Here is a 13,638-nt window from a genome sequence, read left to right as displayed (position 1 = left end):
CATTCGAGCGAGAGCTGAATCGGTTCGATCAAGCGTGAACCACATCTCCCGTATACAATACATCCACGTGCGGAAAGACACTGAGATATACACTCGGCAGTCTATTTGCCCTCCGTCTTGTTACGTGCATAATATAACTTTGCGTTATGGGAAATCGACGACGACGACGACGCGTCACCTTCGCCCGTCTTTATCAGGAAAATCGTTCCATCTTGGGCATCGAGTTAATCCACGCAGTGCTGTTGCTTGCGATAGGAAAATTTGACTCGCAAACTTGCATTGAGTTATAAATTGGCAGTCGTGCATGGTATCGTGTATAAGTTGGAATTTTAAATTTTTCAGGGAATCTCGCGTACTTATCATAATCGAATGTACCATGCAATATCGAGCCACTTTCCGTGGTATTATCGCTTTTGATTAAGGATACGAGCGCGTATGCATAAAACCAATTTTGATCTATGCCAGGGAAAGTCCGATTGGTTTTTTTACCTCGATAAATTTATTTTTACTAGTGGCATACCTCGTCAGTAATGCGCAGATTAACAGTAGCAGCCCCGTGGCGGCAGCCGAATAGCTATAAAATTTCCCCAATCCAATGTTTAATGTAACGCACACAAAAGCTTGCTCGAGTTTCAATTAATTAGGTATCGCTCGCGATTACAATACGAGAGACCCTTTTATCCATGAAATTTAACGACTGAGGAATAAAATTTCCAAATCGATAAATTATTCATCCGCACCGACGCATTATAATTTTACCGCGCACAACTTACGCGTTGCGATATCGATGGTGGAAATTTAATAATGATACGAACGAAATTTCATAAGTGTGGTGACCTTTAAAAAAGCTCAGGGTTGAATTAGAGTGTGATACGGCGTTTTTTTCCACTCCCTCTTTCTCACCTGGTTCAAATTTCACTTCGAGCACCAAGAGACATCGGAGTCACTTCGCCGATGGAAATCGATCCTAGTCTTCTTTTTATCTCACTAGCAACTTCAATCACTGTACATAAAACACTAGAGAATCGGCACAATCTGCGGCTAAAAATCGCTAGGGGCGCGCGGCACGCTTACTGCACACTATATGACGTCGTACGCGTAATACAATAGCACCGGATCCGCACCAGTAGTTGGCCGCGACCAGTCCGTGGGAGCGCGCGTCTACGTTCTGCTAGTGGTAGTCGCTCGCGCCGCTGCTATAATGTAGGTTAACGCGGAAAAAGTAGCCGCCACACTACGGGGGCTGTTTGGGCGCGAGCGCGCCCGCGCACATGCTCTCTCGGCTCCCGTTATACCTACGTGCAGCAGCGGAGCCCACCGCGTGGCGATGCTTCTGCTCTAAACTGCTGCGGCGTTTGCGCCAGAGCAGCGGAACATTGCCAGGCCCCTCCGGCCAAGAGGCTCCGCCCTTGTCACACCCTCCCCACCCACCACCCAAAGCCCATCTTGCGCGGAGAGCTTGGTGCTTGCGCGTATAATGCTGTAGCTGCAGCGAGTCGCTGCGCCAAGATATATATATCATATAGCTGCAGCAGAAGTAGCAGCCGGAAGACAGCCAGCAGCAGCTGGGCTTCGCACACTTAAACTTCGGGGTAAAAATTGTTTGACACTGATACCGATGATTTTCTTTCGAGCTTTTAATGATTACGTAATATCTTTATTAAAAAGATGATATTGCTAAATAAAGAATAGAGAATAAAATTTCATTTTGCAATCGATACTTCTTTATATTGGTCTTAATTGGATCAGTATAAATAATTTCTTTCAGTATTTTATTTTTAGTATTTTTGACTTATCTCGAGTAAATATATTTGATACAAGTAGATAAAGTCACTATTTGATCAGACACTCACGCAAATTTTCAAATTCGACCAAATCTTTTCAGTTTTTAATTAAGGTTTTGCATTGCATAAAACACAACTATTTTATAATAATACTTTCTATAACTAATCAAAAAAGTTCTATTTTTAGTATCAAAAGTCATGATAATCATCGTTGCATTGTTTTCTCTACTGCAAATCTTACTCACCTTACTCGCATGTGCTAGGCATATTCTCTCCTCGTCGTCGCTCTCTTCATGCAGCGGTCTCATAAAGTCCAGAAATACGGCAAAATTACGCTTGCAACTATCATATTTCTCGCAACAAAAGCCGTAAATTCCCATTAGAGTCGTTGCTCGCGTTCTTATCTCGGCAGGCAGAGAAGAGCTAGAATGTGTATAGCCGCGTGCGAGGCTGCTGCTACTGCTTCTCCGTACAGTACTGTTTCAGCCTTTTTCTCCCATCCGCTAATTGACCATCTAATTTCGCAGCAAGCGAGAGAGAGAGAGAGAGAGAGAGAGGAGAAAAGAGCAAGTCTATTCATACCTCGGAGCTCGGCTCGCGCAAAATTCAAAGACTCGGGTACTATACTGATGCAGAAGAGAGAGAAATAGTGAGGGAGGTTTCCATTTCACCGGCTTTTGTCCTTAATTCCCTGGCAGTTCCGTTATCTTGTACTTTTGGGGATAGGTCTCTGTCGGCATAGAAAAGGGTCGTATGCTTCGCACATACACAGTCAAAGTTATGTATGCAAAACACGCTGTCGCGCACTACTGCAAGATCGCTAAGTCGCCAAAATTTATACACTCGCAATTTTTCCGCAAGAAATGTAAATCGTTCGCGCACCCGAGCAATAGTAGGAGTAAAGAAGGGTAAGGCGATCGATCAAAGTGAAAATAACAGTGGATTCAGAGAGCGTCGCAGCGATAAAAAGGATTGGCACTTGGCTCTCTCTGGCAATGGCCATAATTACCCAGGCCATTTAATTATTCGCAACAATTATCCCGAATTAAAATTCTAGGACTAAGTAGTCATAAATTAGGCGAGATTTGTTGTTGCACGAAATGAATTAAGTCGGCTAACATAACGCGAAAAAGCCGAGGCACGAGCGTGACGCTGCTGCTCGTCGCGATAAAAGAAGACCAAGGAGCTGAGTACGAGGATGAGGAGGAGCTAGTCGCGTGTATGAAAAAGAACGAGACAGCAGCTAGTGTGGCTGGTCCATTAATTAGTTGAAGCACATTAAGCCGAGCATTAATATACTCGAGGCTAGAGCAACGCTCAGTGTTTTGTTTTATCCCGCGGACGCGCGCCCGAGGAAGCTCGGCTCTTCTCAAGTAATCCTCCAGCCATTTCCCCTAGGACTGTTTAAATTCTGCAAATCGCCCGTCCTCGACTCTCCCTCTTCATCCTCCTTCTCTCTCTTTCTGGCATAGCAGCGATGGGCCTTTTCTCGTTTCTTTTTTCGTTTCCTTTTCGCGCCGACTTAGTGTACGACTGTGTGACACGCGGCCTGCAGACCCGCTGCTACGATGTGCCGCAGCCTCGTTGAATCGCAAATTTACCGGGGGGATTTTGCCCGCCGCGCCGATAACGACTGTCGAAACGCTTTACATTTCGCTGCTATATATCGACGAATTTGAGATTCATGTTCCAAACCGTGACGCTCGAGGATGAAGGGATTAGCTTCTCGCCGATAATACTGAATATTAATGAAATTTCTTATTGGGATTGTATTTTTCCTGAAGCAGCAGAGAGGAAGAATTGCAGCACTCGTTAATCGATGCTTCGAGATGCTCAATTAGCTCGGGTTTGCCTACCTCTTTCTATAATACAAGCTAATTTATGTAAGCACGTACAATAAAATGGGAAAATTCCTTTGCGTTCGCACCGGAAGATAGAAGCGGGTGGAAAACGGGACAGAGACATTATCCGAGCGCTTCGCGTAATTCTTTAAAATAGCTGCTGCCGCCATTCCTTCCCGCGTATACGCTTTCACAGTAGGGCCAAGATTAAGCGCAAACGACTCCGAGAGTTCTGTTCGGATTTGGCCGAATATCCTTTTCAAAGCCCTTCAGGCGCTATCGCAAATGCCCCGGCCGGCAGCGGCAACGGCCTCGACCTCGGCCAGTTTTATCCTCTCGCACACAAATGCTAATGTCTAATTACAGTCTGCACACACGCATTTATACGATTACACATTCGCGTACGAGCGGCGCGCGCGCTCGCGTCAAGTTTTTGCGCTTACGTGCGTGGGCTTAAAACATCCCTTAAATTACCCCCCTCGCTCGCGTATACATAGGTATATACGTAACGCGTGAAACGCGCGTCTATGTATGTACGGGAGCGGCAGTAGCAACGGCTGCGCTACGCTCACATTAGCGGATGGTCGGGGGCATTTAGCCGAGATTTATTTCATGCGAAATATTCCCTTTTGCACATTAAATTACATCGTCCGGCCGTGGGTGCTTATACCGCTACATGCTCGCGTGCTCGGCGCATTGTGTGTGCGTTATACCTTATACCTTATACCTACGTGATACGATCCGGCTTGTTGCGTGCTTCTCTGTATAATAGGTGTGTATAGTATTATAAGCTCACACACGTACGTACGTATGCGTGCATTATTGTGCGTACGGGCGTGGGTGTACATTGCTACTGCTGCTGTCCGGGCCGACCTCGAACTCTCCCATACATAGTCCATTTCTTGTGTTTGTGCTATTTTTTCTAACGAGCGATGCCGCGCCACATACGCGAAAGTGAGGCTCATTACAGCTGTATACGCACCCTTTACTTGGCCGCGCTTTGTATGCGAAAGCTTCGTTTTGCATTATTTGCCTTTTATACCTTGGATTGAAATAAAGTGTGTACAGCTGCTGGACTATTCCTTCGCAATGAAATTACAATATCCATCGTAATATATCGTGGTATTTCATTATTCTTTCGTGTGCATTATATCGATAGACGAAATAATTTTTATCCGCTATTAGCTTTATGCGCGTGAAATTCGGACCAAGTCGAGGTTTTTTAAATTCAAATGAAGTGCTCGAATTATCTCGAGCAGTTACAAGACAATTATCAGCAGGCAGTATAAGCAGCGGCGAGAGAGTGTAAAGCGAGGAAATCGTTCCTCCTTTGAAAAATGTTTATTTACCCGACTTCCTAAAAGTCTACAAAAGAGAGCGGGCGGACCCGAGTGCGCGCGTTTTCCGCCTAGCCGGCAAGATTAAAGTTAAGGCAAACGTGTTCATCCTCCTTTTCCGCACTCTCTCTCTCACTGTGCTGATACTGCTGCTGCTGCTGCTTGCTGTGTATACCCCTCGACGAGCAAAGTAAGGGGTTGCGCGTAGCAGCTAATGAAATTCTAGTCAGGTCTCCGGATTCTTTCGTCAGGTGCGCGCTTCGCGTCGACCCCTTTTTTTGGGTTTGCGTTTCAGCGCCTCGCGAGATAGGCTCTCTCTTGCTCTCTTGCTCCGAATGTATACACGCTTACTCTCGTAAGGGAAAAAAGGGAACAGTAGGAAAAGAAAAAAAGGAGGAAGAGAAAGGCACGCACTCCTGATAAAGATGTAAAAGAAGTTCACGCAGAAAAGTGTTGACTTTATCAGTGGCGCTGCATCGGGCGACAGCGAATGTAATGAGCCCGGACGTGCGTCTTGTGTGATACGCGTACAAGCTGAGAAACTTTGAACGAGTCAAATTTAACTTTCTCGGCAATAAATCTTTACTCTCTCTCTCTCTCTTTCTCTTTCTCTCCGTTTTTCTCTGTACCTTTTCTTTTTGCCTCTATAACTCACCCAGGCATTTTTCCACCCTTTTGTTTTTCGATTACGATTTGCCAATGATGACGTTACGACTAACGCAATGATTTCCCTGGGCTTAGAGGGCATTATAATACGCATACGTAGTCACGGCGGTAGTTTTGCCTGGAAAAGGCCTGGGTTGAAACTTTATATATATTTCGCGTCAACGTCCAGCCGTGCAAAGCTGTGCCGGCAGCAGCAACAGCGGCAGCGGTATCCACATATATGCGCGCGGGCAAGCGAGCTTGAAATAGGGGTATGGCGTGCAGTGCAGATTACAGTTAAGCTATGCTCGTACGTGCTACTGGCTCCAAAAGTTGACTGCCTACGTTCTCTCTCTCTCTCGCTCTCGCTCTTCTACCCGCATACCAGCCAAACTTTTTTTTGTTTTTTGCTTTTTTGCTCGGCCAGAGCTAGCAGCAGCGAGTTTCGTGCTCTTGAAAGCGTGCGTGAATTATATTTATTGTTGTTTGTTCAGTGGTCTGTGTGTGTATTTCCCTCTTTCCCTCTCCTCTCTCTTTATTTATATACGTGCATACAAAACATAAAAAATCGACTGTGTATACGTATAAGCGTAGGTACGAGCCCTCGAATAAATTAGTGCGCTTCTCTCTCTCTCTCTCTCTCTCTCTCTCTCACACACACACACACGAGTGCCATTTTTATCACTGAGGTTTTCTGGCCAGCTGTAACGAGAGAACCCACACGATATCGTTAAACTTTTAGGATTTTAGTTTGGTAAAACGAAAAAATTTCTGGCAAAATCTCTTGCGAGCGTCGATGCGAGAGCAGCGATCGGGCAAAAATCGAGCGATTAACGCTAACGAGAGCTGGGCGTAGTTCGTGACCGAGAATAAAGCGAGTTCGACGGGATCCGTGTGCTGCTGCTTTTCTTAGAGCAGCAGCCACGCATAACACTATGTAAGCGTAGAAAAAGTGGAAAAGAGAGGGAGAGTGAGTTAGAATACATGCTTGTGTGTGCGTGAGCGAGGGAGGGATGGAGGAAGGGGTGAAGCAACGTAGCAGTACGACAAAAGGACTGTGCTGATGCTGCACCACGCGGGAAGTTTTATCTTGCGGGATTAATGGACGGATTAAAGTATTTGCGTGTAAGAGCGTGTGTGAGACATGGAATACGGGTTGATTGGAAACATAGGGGGGATCAGCAAAGGCTTGATTGGCTAATTTGTAAGTGTCTCTGTCAGCCTCGTTCATCTCTCTCTCTCTCCCACTGATTCTCTTGCTGTTGCTATATATGCGGTGCGGCTAACTCTCCTCCAACTTAACAATCGATCCCGTGGGCACAACTTGCAGTTCGAGAATACGTATGTATGTGCACGACCGATTTCTCTCTCTTTGTAGATATGTGTGTGTGTGTGCTGAAGTTGTTCACGAAGTAGAGAGTTGCTGTCGGCCGTTTAATCGTTCCGAAGCACGAGGCACAAAGTTTTCCGGGACTTGTTTTTCTTTGCTTCGACGAATTACTGCGAATTGTGGTTCGAGAATTTACTTTTATTAACTTGTTCCACGTGGAATGAGGGACGAGAGGAAAGGAGAAAGAGAAAGAGAGGCGGAGAGAAGCCGAGTCGCGAATACCAAATCAACAGTGCGAATAGTGACTAAGATTCTGATTTCGACTACTAATCTTTCTCTCGAGTTCGTTTACTGCGTACTCGAATTAAATTCCCTTTCCGTGAATTTACGTCGCGACTTGTATACCAATTGAAAAACTTATTTGCTAATTTAGTCACATACAAAATACAACAACTATTAGAGAGTAAAAGTATTGCTATATTCGTTCTTTATAATTTTTAAACGAATGTATTGAAAGAATAAACCCTGTTCCTTTCATCGATTTACGTGGCTTTGTCGTAGAGCAAAAGAAAAGTTTAAGCTCTCTGCCATATGTTATGGAAAACAAGGGCTTGCACAACAAACGTGATATTATATACTATAAATTTTGAAACTCTAAACGTGTGTGTAAAGCTCTTCGTCCAGACGTTCGTCGTTTCCGACTCGGCGTGTTTCCTTTCGTTCCAATGGAGCTTTCTCCACGGTCGCGTCTCGTTGTAGAGGCAGCGGCAGCAGTCCGAGAGGCGCACAATAGGCGCTACACGAAACCGCGGCGCGCACGATATGATGGACTCGGCGAGAGATAAGGGGGTCGCCGCCGCCGTCGTCGCCACGACAAGGCCATTCATGCCTCGACGCAAGACAAAACGCGAATGTCACCGAGCGAGCGGACGCACAATGCCGCACAGCAGCAGCAGCAGCAGCCGCTGCTCGTGAAACTTTTATCGGCTGACTTTGTGAGCCAAAGCGCGCAAGCCTTTTTCTTTCTCTTGGGGGTTTTGTGTTTGGTCCGTCCGTCCTTTTTTTTATTGTTGTTGTTGTTACTCTTGTTTCCTTCAAGTTTGTAACTCACTTCACGTCGGGAAGCGAGCTCGTATTTGATTCGGTCGGGCGTCGTGACGAAAACATTTCACTTTTCAGCTGCGCATAAAGCTGAGAGCGAGAGCAGGAGGGAGCCACAGAGCAGCACCACGGAGAAATAATGAGTCGTGAAAAATTTAACATCAAAGTACTCTCGGCGAACGATTGCGTTAATTAAAATAGTTACCCGAAAGAGGATTCGCTGTGTTTATATTATAGAGCTAAACAATGCGAGCGATCGGCCTGAAGTGAGATTTTAATAATGATTTAATTAGAATTCTTGCGCCCGAGCGAGCGAGGGGCCAGGAAAGGGGTTGATAAATATCGCGTACTTTATGTATAATATATTTTTTTGCTCCTATAAGCTTGACGAATCTCAAGTATTCTCGAGAGCTCTGCTGAGTATCTAGTGGGAGTCAGCGAGAGAGATGAAATTCAAGATAAGCAGCTACCTTGAAACAAGTGAAAGCGAGCAAAAAATGAGTTTTTTTCTAAAAGAAAAAGTCTATAGTCCATAAATCTGTAGCAACTATGCGGCCAAGCAGTAGCAGCAGCAGAAGCAGCGGAAGCAGCGGACGCGAGATACGACGGCCATCCTCGACACCTCGAGAGGGGCCAGTGTATATAACACGACGATGAGGAAGAGGTGGATCCCTTTCTGGCACTCGACGCCTTCTCTTGCTCACGAGTAGCTCGTTCATCACTTGACCCTTAATCGAGTACTCGCGTAACTTTGGGGCTAAGCGAGAAGAACCAGCGAAGAACGCGTCTACCACAAATGAGCAGCAGCCGCACATGAGCAGCAGCAGATCATTTATATCTGACGAGGCGTGCACGTAAAGGCGTGCACGGTTAGCTGTACGTAAACGCTGTAACGAAAGCAAGCGTCGATTCGGAGTTGTAACGCTCGAATTGCGCACTCACCGAGCATTAGTTGGCACCGGATCCAAATTAGGTGAAAGTAGCCTATATTTACATCATCTCTCATGAATTTTGTATCTGTATCTCTCTCTTGCATGAGAGCGCGTCCGTGTGGGGGATATTAGCCGTTAAACGATTTCTATGTACACTTGGAGTCGTTCGATTCAATAGAAATTCGAAAGTTTGAATCAAATGACAGACCTTACTACACTACACTTACATTTTTAGTCGACAATATATTGGTATTCTATTGGCTGTCCATAAGTGAAATCATAAAGTCATACGGGTTTGCCACGAGTTTTGACTCGTTATAAAGATATCGTTGTTTACGTGGAGTCAGTACGCGCTAAGACGCAGCAGTGTGAGCAGTGTAAGTTCATAGTGACAGTAGCGAGTAACTTTCACAAAAAAAAATTCTCTCAAACTAGAAAAAATTGTGTACGTGTGTAATTTCTGCAAAACGATGTTCACGTCCTACGACTTAAAAAAAGAATTGGAGCAGTTACGAGAAAAAGTCAATTGGAATATCAAAAAAGAGCAATACGATCTTCCTTACAAAATTTATGACTTAATAAAAAATTGGAATGGCCCACTGCCGAATCTCGGAGACATTTTTACAGCAGAAGAAATTGATGCGCTCCTCACGACTTCCATAGACTACATGAGTCGAAGTCTGGATGAGCATTACGTGGGAGAACGATTCATCAGATTTGTGGCTCAGACTGGTTATCAGCACAATCTCAAACTTCGTGAAAAAGGCAAGCTATTGTTACAACGAACCACGCCAGTGCACCATGCAGCTAAACGCTGGTTCGCTAACAGGTGGTCGCGCACTGCGATGATTGACCTTTTGGAGATATACGGCAGATTTGCCGTGAATTACATCGACGGTGGCTCTAATAACGGTAAGGGGCGAACGCATTTTCATGTGGCCTGTGAATATGAATGCTACGACGCGGTCGAGAAATTTCTCGATTTCGGGCAAGACCCCAACTGCCTCGAGGAAAGTTCAGGTAATTCGCCGCTGATCTTGACTCTGACTAATTACAACGTTGATGTGATGCAATTGCTGCTGGAAAGAGGCGCCGATCCTAATTTGGCCAATGCAGAAGGGTCGACTCCTTTTCACATTATTTGCAGTAATAGAAGTTGCGATGCTGACTTGGTGAACATTTTACGTAAGTACAGCCTCGAAAAATATCGTCCGTTGCAGGTAAACGCCCAGGATAAATCGGGCAACACACCGTTGCACTTGGCATTTGAATTGGGAATCTGCGGTGTCGAGAAAGCTAAATTAATGCTGCTAAATGGCGCAAATCTAAATATAGCCAATAAAAAAGGATTTACACCTCTGCACTTTATGCGTGATTTAAATAAAGACCTTGTAGAGAGCTTTTTCAAGATTATCGAAGAGCAAAATCAAACGGTGCAGGTCGAAGCCCAGAACAATTTGGGTGACACACCATTGCATTCGGCGCTTTGGCGCGAAAACGCGAAGTTGGCTGAATTACTCTTGAAAAAAGGTGCGGATCCAAACTTGGCCAACAGGAAAAAAGTGACACCTCTGCATATCATCGGGATAAGAGGCGGGGATAGGAAAAAAAGTGGCGAAGTGGCGAAGAAATTTTTCGAAATCAACGACGAATTAAATCAGATGCTGCAAATCAATGCCCAAGACAATTTGGGCAACACACCGCTACACTACGCTGTGATCAAAAAGGATTGGGACGAGTCAGAATTGTTTCTGAAAAGGGGCGCGGATCCAAATTTAACCAATAAGCAGGGATCGACACCTTTGCATTTAATTTGCCAGAGAAAATACGATGATGATTTGGTGCGGCAATTCTTCAAGTGGAACGACGACATTTACCAGATGGTACGTATCGACGCTGTAGACAACTTTGGTCGGACACCCCTTGAATGGGCCGTGGCAAATATTTTGCCGAATGTGGTCGGTGAACTCTTGGATCGTGGCGCTGATCTGTCGGACTTCGTTTTCCCGACTGAGGGATATTTTACCAAGGATTACATAGAATTGATACCGCACTGGACTAATGCTCCGCTTTTTTTTGAATTGAGACTAGCATCTGACGTTCTGATCATTGTCGAACGTCTTGAGGAGAAAGGATATGAACTGAGCCAAAGTGACGCCCTGACGATCATGGATTTTTTTGTCAAGTATAGATTGTTCGACGAGTCGGCGGCGTTTGCCGCACGTTGGTACTACAATGAAAAGTTTGTGAATTCAGCAAAAAAGATAAAGATAATTCTAGACCTATCGCTCTATGATCTGATCCAGTTACGACCCGAAAAGGCAGCGAAACTACTTACGTATACGGACTACAATGAGTTCAGTAGCAACGAAAAATTATGGGATCTTCCCCAAAATTCTATTAGGGCTTGTTCTTTGTATCTGTGCGAAAAAATGTCGAGAGAATTTTTCCGCTCATGGGCAATGGATTCTTTCTTTAAGATGATACACTATCGACTACCAATCCTCTGCTGTGAAATGATCATCGAGAATCTAACAAACAAAGATTTTTTTAATATTTGCTTAGCGAATGAAGGCCGAAACTCGTGACCTCGATAAGCATTTTTGTAGTATTTTTTATTTTAGGTGTTGTTAAATGTGACAGATTTTTCATAACATTCAAATAAATAAATAAATTTAAAAAAATGAGTTTCGATTTTTTTATTGATAAACACATGTTCATTTGAAGTAAATTATCTAAAATTATGTATTTTTTACCGTGGTATCTTATTAAGATTTAATTTATCCTATACATGGGGCAAAATTCCTGAACTGTCCTAGCGACCCGGCCGAGCGGCCTTTTTAAGCAAAATCACTCAATTTCTAACTTGCCAGAAAAGGCACTAAACATCCTCAGAAAAAATATATGACGTAGGTTTTTGATGGGAAATTACCTCAGCTTTCCGATGGTGGGGTCCAATTTTCCGAAATTTTCCATTTTCCCGGAAAAAAACTGAAAAATATATTTCAAAGTTGATTATCTCAAAAAACAACATTTTTTTTCCCTTTTTAATGTTTCCAATCGAAAGAGCATGTCTTTTTACGTCGAAAACACTATTTTTCAGCGTGTGCAACAACTGAAAATTTCGAGCTACAAGAGAGGTTTTAGTCGGCGCTCGACCGCCCGGCCGCGACCAGCGCGCGCCGTAGCCGCTACGTTCGCGTTTTGTGCCAATAACAGTAACCAATTTATCTCAAAAAATTTAACAAAAATATGTTTTCGATGTAGTTTTTTCTCACCTTTCCAATGGTGCTATCCAATTTTCCGAAATTTTCCATTTTCATCGGAAAAATGCTCATTTTATTCGAATTTCTCGATTTTTCCGATGAAAATGGAAAATTTCGGAAAATTGGATAGCACCATTGGAAAGGTGAGAAAAAACTACATCGAAAACATATTTTTGTTAAATTTTTTGAGATAAATTGGTTACTGTTATTGGCACAAAACGCGAACGTAGCGGCTACGGCGCGCGCTGGTCGCGGCCGGGCGGTCGAGCGCCGACTAAAACCTCTCTTGTAGCTCGAAATTTTCAGTTGTTGCACACGCTGAAAAATAGTGTTTTCGACGTAAAAAGACATGCTCTTTCGATTGGAAACATTAAAAAGGGAAAAAAAATGTTGTTTTTTGAGATAATCAACTTTGAAATATATTTTTCAGTTTTTTTCCGGGAAAATGGAAAATTTCGGAAAATTGGACCCCACCATCGGAAAGCTGAGGTAATTTCCCATCAAAAACCTACGTCATATATTTTTTCTGAGGATGTTTAGTGCCTTTTCTGGCAAGTTAGAAATTGAGTGATTTTGCTTAAAAAGGCCGCTCGGCCGGGTCGCTAGGACAGTTCAGGAATTTTGCCCCACATATACAAAACGTATAAAATTTAAAATAAAATTATGCTGCAGCACAACTGAAAAAGTTCAAATACACGAAAAAACGTGAGTAACGGAATCTTTCTGACTCGACTAAAACATATCTCGATAAAGCAGGTACTTTCACATTACCAGTATCTATACCGGAAAAAACCTTCTTCAACTGTAGAACGTATAAGTATTGCAAAGCATTGTATAATCTCATAGTCCAGTACAGATCGATTTTTTGCCAAAAATTCATATCATTAAAGTAATATAGTGGGGGAGCATTTCAAAACGTTTTATCGTACATTTTTTCGTTATTAATTTTTTTTAATATAACTTATTAATAAAATAATACCACTTATCGTGGGCCGTTGGAATATCTCGTTAGCTCATATCAATAAGAATTTTTCCAAGGTATCTTCTGAGAGCGAAAATAAAATTTAGCAGTGAAAAGCCGAGCTGTATACGAGAACAGCGTGTCACGTAGTACCTGTCATGCTTTGCAGATATATTAGAGCGCGACAGGCGATCCTCGATCGTCTACAGTGTAGCGAAACACTTGCATATAAATAGAAAAGGCTGACTTGTACGATAGCTCGGGCGTTGAAATTATTGTTGTTGGTTTATAGGCGCACGGGAGCATAATTATCGTGCGTATGCAGGAATCGTATAGGCGAGGCAGCGGCATCAACAGCTACTGCTGCTGCTAACTATTATAGTATAATACGCCGTAGTCAGCAATGATCATTCAGTCATATCGCCTCGTGTCCAGCTGTGG

The 13,638-nt window shown here is 43.8% G+C and overlaps 2 protein-coding genes across 4 annotated transcripts in view; one reads left to right on the top strand and one right to left on the bottom strand.

The window, feature by feature from the left end:
* The window catches only part of LOC106657093 (LIM domain only protein 3-like), a 40,963-nt gene extending 39,712 nt beyond the window's left edge, over positions 1-1,251 (bottom strand). For both annotated transcript variants that reach the window (XM_014378398.2, XM_014378407.2), the window contains exon 1: positions 904-1,251. The gene's annotated coding sequence lies outside the window, so the exon portion shown is untranslated. The remainder of the gene's footprint in view (positions 1-903) is intronic.
* LOC106657088 overlaps positions 1-13,638 on the top strand; it is a 138,333-nt gene that overhangs the window by 42,172 nt on the left and 82,523 nt on the right. The window lies entirely within an intron of this gene.

Source organism: Trichogramma pretiosum, unplaced genomic scaffold (assembly GCF_000599845.2).
Source record: "Trichogramma pretiosum strain Unisexual culture from Peru unplaced genomic scaffold, Tpre_2.0 scaffold1, whole genome shotgun sequence".
Classification (NCBI taxonomy): Eukaryota; Metazoa; Arthropoda; class Insecta; order Hymenoptera; family Trichogrammatidae; genus Trichogramma; species Trichogramma pretiosum.
The sequence above is the reverse complement of the archived record's forward strand: the minus strand, read 5'-3'. Positions and strand labels throughout refer to the sequence as shown.